A 5,988-nucleotide genomic window follows, 5' to 3' on the forward strand; every position below is an offset into this window, starting at 1 on the left:
TAGCAAATAGGAGCGGTCTCCACCTGGCTGACACTCAAACACCAAGGGTATGTCTACACTATCAGTACCACAGCGGCACAGGTGCAGCTACACTGGTTTGCCAGTCTCTCAACTCTTTTCCCAGGGAGCGATTGCAGACACCTTCCTGCAGCCTCCTCTGCTTCCAATTTCCTGTCTTTATATAAATCTCATCTGTTCCCACACAGGTGAGTTTCCCGTAATTATAGGGTTACCATATGTCCGGGATTTCCTGGACATGACCTCTTTTTTGGTCCTCTGATCTCCATCCAGGTGGATTTTTTAAATGTGAAGAAATGTCCTGGATTTTTCCTTGCTCGTTGCAGATCAGAAAAAGCTGTCTCCGCAGAGTCATAACTAGGCTCTTCAGCATCCAGGGCAAGCAGGCACATCATCTCCAAAAGTACAATAGTTCCTAACACCACATTTGGTCACAGAAGCTGTTTAGGCTGCAGACAACTTCTAATATTTATCTCATTTTCAGGTATCTTTCTTTTGATTTCAAAGTGTTGGTTGTGACACACAATTCCTGCTCCTCACAGATTCATAGATGCCAAGGCCAGAAGGGACCATTCTGATCATATTCTAGTCTGACCTCCTATGTAATAGAGGCCATACAACAAATAATTTCTACAGCATATCTTTTAGAAAAAAGTCCAAACTTGATTTACAAATAGTCAGTGTTGGAGAATCTATGACAACACTTTGTAAATTGTCCCAATGGTTAATTGCCCTCATTGTTAAACATTTATACTTTATTTCTTGTTTGAATTTGCCTAGCTTCAACTTCCAGCCATTGAATTGTGTTATTCCTTTCTCTGAGAGACTGAAGATCCCATTATTAAATATTTGTTCCCCATGTAGTTACTTAGACTATAATCAAGTCACCCCTTAACCTTCTCTTCTCCAAACCCCCTCTAATTTATCATCATCCTTCTTGAATTGTGGGCACCAGAACTGAACACAAGATTCCAGCAATGGTCACACCAGTACCTAATAAAGAGGTAAAATAACCTCTCTAATCCTACTTGAGATTCCCTTGTTTAAGCATCCCAGGATCTCATGAGCTGTTTTGGCTACAGTGTCAAATTGGGAGCTCATGTTCAGGTGATTATCTACCATGACCCTCAAATCTTCTCCAGAGTCACTACTTCCCAGGATAGAGTCCCCCATCCTGTAAGTATGGCCTAGTCTTTGTTCCTAGATGTATACATTTAGCCATATTCAAATGCATATTATTTGCTTGCACCCAGTTTACCAAGAGATCCAGATTATGCTGAATCAGTGACCTATTCTCTTCATTATTGACCACTCCCCCAATTTTTGGGTCATCAGCAAACTTTATCAGTGATGATCTTATGTTTTCTTTCAGGTCATTGATAAAAATGTTAAAAAGTACAGGGTCAAAGAAACTGTTAAGCAAGACATTAATCATCATATCCTCAGTGTTTCTTTTCTTTATCAAGATCATTATTAGGAGAGTAGCAGATTAGTTGTATGTTCATTTACAAAATTATAAAACTTTGCACTTATACATGCAAGGATTTAACAAGGTCTGGTTCTCCTCCCACTTATCCCAGTGTAAATCAGAAGTAACTCCATGAAGTCAATGGGCCAGTCAATCACACTTAGCTGATGTAAATCAGTATATCTCCATTAACTTCAACAGAGCTATGCCAATTTACATCAGATGAGGATCTAGCCCAATGCAGTTGCACTGATGTAAAACCTGAGTAAGGGGAGACTAAGACCCTCTCAGTGTGCTGCAGCAATACTAGCTTACAATGCCGGCAAATACTTATTCTCAGTTACTTCATTTTAAATCCACTAACAGCAGTGGAGTGCCTCCTAATTTACACCTCTGTAACTGTTAGTAGAATTTAATCCTTAAGTGACTTGCCTCCAGTTATAGAGAAAGGCTGTGGGCCTCATTCTCCCCGCATACTGGCGAGAATCAGAAGTAACTAATGAAACCAGTGGAGTTATATTGGTATAAACTGGTGTGAAAGGAGAATGAGGAATAGAATGCAAGTCTTCTACCTTCTAGGCCTGTATCTCAACTTCAAGACAATTCTTCCTTCCTTAGAAACAGCCATTGTAGGCCTGATTCTGATCTCACACCAGGTGTACACTCATGTAATTCTGTCAGACCAGATCCTGCTCTGATTTATACTAGTATAAATCTGGAGTAACTTTACTGCATTCCAGAGTCACTCTGGATTTACACTGGTATAACTGAGTAGTATCTTGCACATTACACCCGATTCTCCTTTCACTTCAGTAACTCCACTGATTTCAGTAGAGTTATACTGGTGTAAAACAAGCATAAGAGAATTGGGGTCTGTGAATTTAATCCTAGATGAAACTTGGGCATCTAACCATAAATGTTTTGAGTGTACAAGTCACATTACCCCATTTCTATGCAACTTTGCATGCAGAAAAGACAAAACTATAATAATCCTCCTTGTGTGGAGCCCATAGTAGAGTACAATACATCACAATTTTTACAGCTGACCTCTCTACAACTGCAGCCTTGTGAAGGGAAGAAAAGATTCATTCTGAAGGGGAAAAATGCCAGTCCCTCTATGTTATATGCACAATGCTGTACACAGGGAACAGAAACCTAATTTAAGCTATCTCTAAAGACTCCTTTGCTTCCCTCTGGTGCTGGCTGAATCTAGAGCAGGGATATAATATAGGCTGACTCTTTGTGTTTTTATCATCCAGTCACTGTCCCAATATGTCAAGATGTCAGTGAACTGATGATCCACAGATCATTCTGCTTTACTCACACCACACAAACTAAGTATGAACCACAGCATGGTTGAGCCAAAATCCCAGACCAGAACGTTCCTGAATGTGAAGGTTGTAATCTGGATAGTAATGTTTGAAGTATATTGCCATCATCACCAGGGCAGAAATAAGGTTTTGTGGTTGCCCTGTGCATTTCTTAGTTTTCTGAAATTTTGTTTGCTTGTTTGGTTCCATAGGTCAAAATACTGACTCCACAGAAGGGGCACAACTGCTTCCAGAGCACCCCCTTTTGCTGAATGTGGCTCTGCTGTGGCCTGCCTCAGGTCCTCCCCTTAATGGGGTAACACTAAGATCACTTAAAATGTTCCATCAAGGAGAAGCTAAAAGCTCTTCTTTACAGCATTATCTCTCCCTTTAATAAAGCCTTCTGAAAGGAGCACTTGTAGGTTTACAGGCTCGGTTTTACCCAGGTTTACCCCAGAGCCCACATAATAATCTCCAGTAGCAGCTCCTCCTGCTATAAGCCTCAGGCTTCTCCACTGCCTGGAGAGCTCTGCAGCCTTTCCCTTGCTTGTTCAGGTTCTCTTTCTGCCCAAAAAACATCTGTTTTTCATGATTTGATTTCATTATCACCTACCACCCCGGATCCAAAAATGCCAAGGCAGATGCCCTGTCCCAAAGAAATGATACCACTCCACAAGACCCCCAACCAGGAACACATCCCATAACTTTCTCAGTGCAGCTTATCACCAGGATATACTCAGATAGATACGCACTGCCTTTGCCTCAGGAATTCCACCTGGTGAAGCTATTATTGACAAGCAGCCACATGACTCCTGGGAAGGGATAATATACACAATATACACTATATTTTCCACTGTATGCATCCGATGAAGTGAGCCGTAGCTCACGAAAGCTTAAGCTCTAATACATTTGTTAGTCTCTACGGTGCCACAAGTACTCCTTTTCTTTTTATGGATACAGACTAACATGGCTGCTACTCTGAAACCTGTCATACATAAGGGACTGTGTCTGTGTGCCCCCAGTACTTGCAAGGGTCGCAGTTCTGCAACTATGCCACAATTTTCCCCTAGCAGGACACTTGGGGTACTTCAAGACCCAAAGACTAATATCCTGCTCCTTTTGGTGGCTCTGGATGCACCAAACCATACAGTCATTCATTGCCTCCTGTGATGTTTGTGTCCATTTCATAACCCCACACCACAAGCCTTGTGGTCTCCTCCAGGCATTGCTATAGATGTTATCCTAGAATTACCAAAGTCCAACAAAGTTATGATAATTTTAACAATAGTGGACCACTTTACCAAAATGGCCCACTTTATCCCTTGCAAAGGTCTCTCCTGCTGAAGAGAGAGTCCACCTCCATGACCTTCCAAAGCCCATAATCTCCTTTCCGGGTCACAGTTCATGGTCTGGTTCTGGCACAAGGCCATGCACCTGCTGGGAAACTGATGTCTTCCTCTGCTTACCATTCACAGTCCAACAGCCAGATGGAAAGGGGCAACCAGGTTCTCAAGCAGTATCTGGAATGCTACATCAATCATCACTAAGATGATTGGTCCTCACTTCTGCCTTATGCTGGTTTGCCTACAACAATTCAGACAATGCATCTATGGTCAGAGCCCCGTTTTTAACCTACTGTGGATACACCCACAATTTCACCCACAATTACCTGCACCCTTGCCCAACCCAGCTGCCTCAGACCTGGTGCAGCAGATTTGTCAGGCCTTGGAAGAAGTGAAGAAGCACCTGGAAAAGGCAAAACCAAACTATAAGTGGCTTGCGGACCAGCATTGGTAGCATGGCCTCACCTATGCAGTAGGACAAGTATGGCTCTCCACAGAGCACCTCCGCACAGACAGGCCTGCTCGCAAGCTGGACTTTTGGTTCCTTGGCCCTTTTAAGAACCTGCGACAGGTTAATACAGTTACTGTTGAATTCCAACTACCCCCTTCTCCAAGATTCACCCCATGTTTCACTTTTGAAACTCTACACAGAAAACCCTTTACCTCACAGGACCCAGCCACCTTCTCCACCGGTACAAGTACAGGGCCACAAAGAATATGTGATTCATGAGATCTTGGACTCCAAAGACAAATGTGGCAGGCTTTGGTATTCTGATGACTGGAAAGGGTGTGGTCCTGAGGAATGCACCTATGAGCGTGCGGAAAATGTACATCCTCCTTGTACAGGCGTTCCATAAGAATCGCCCTGAAAAACCTGGTCCCTCATTACTCGGAGGGTGCCTCTTGGGGAGAGAGTGATGTCAGGATCCTTGGGTCTTGAATGGAGGTCCACTGGACTCTTAGGTGCTTGCAAGTGCCACCCAGGGACCTGCTCACAGTTGTGAGGGTAGAAGTTGAACCCTGACAGAGGACTCCAGTCCTAGAACCTGATTGGCAGACTGCTGGGGGTCCTGATTTGTCCACAGCTGCTATGTAAACCTAGCACAGGACCAGGAAGCTGTCCATGCAACTGGGATTCATCCTGCTCTATGTGCTTCCTGCTCCTGTGCCCTGGGCTTGACTTTCTGGCATCCAGCTTGCCATTCCAACCTCTGGTTTGTCTCCTGCCTCTGACCCCCTGATATTCCAACCCAGCCTGATTACTGCTTCAAGTTTGTTTGCTGTTTCTGATCTCCTGGTATCCTGACCTGGCTGACTCTTGACTCCCATCCTGTGACTGTGGACCCTGGCGCTGACCATTTGGTCTGGCTGCCCGTGACCTGGCTCTGATAGTCCCACTCTTTCAAACTATCACTCAACACTCTCTAAGGTGCCATGGTCATCTGCTCTGAATGCCTACCAGCTGCCCTGTGAGAATTATCTTCAACTTTGACCCTGTAGCATGGTCTCAGTTGGTCCGCCAAGCTGCTGGGGGGCGGTGGGAAGCTACTTCCTCGCCGAAAGACCCTGGTCACACCTCTCTGTCGACTGGGAATTAGTAGAGGGAGGTGTGACATCACAGTGGGTGCAACACAGGAGTACCGGCAAGAGTCTGTGGCAAGCCCTTCCTGCAGGGGAGCGCCAGCAAGCGTCTGGGGCAAGCAACTCAGGCAGGGGAGAGTCGGCAAGAGTCATGTGCAAGTTTCAGGACAGTCTGACGAGGAGCTCGTTTTGTCCTGACTTCTTGGATGTGGAGGTCTCAGTCAATGAACAGAGCCAATCGTGATTCAGTTCGAACCTAGGCCATTGG

This window comes from Caretta caretta, chromosome 20 (genome assembly GCF_965140235.1).
Source record: "Caretta caretta isolate rCarCar2 chromosome 20, rCarCar1.hap1, whole genome shotgun sequence".
NCBI lineage: Eukaryota > Metazoa > Chordata > Testudines > Cheloniidae > Caretta > Caretta caretta.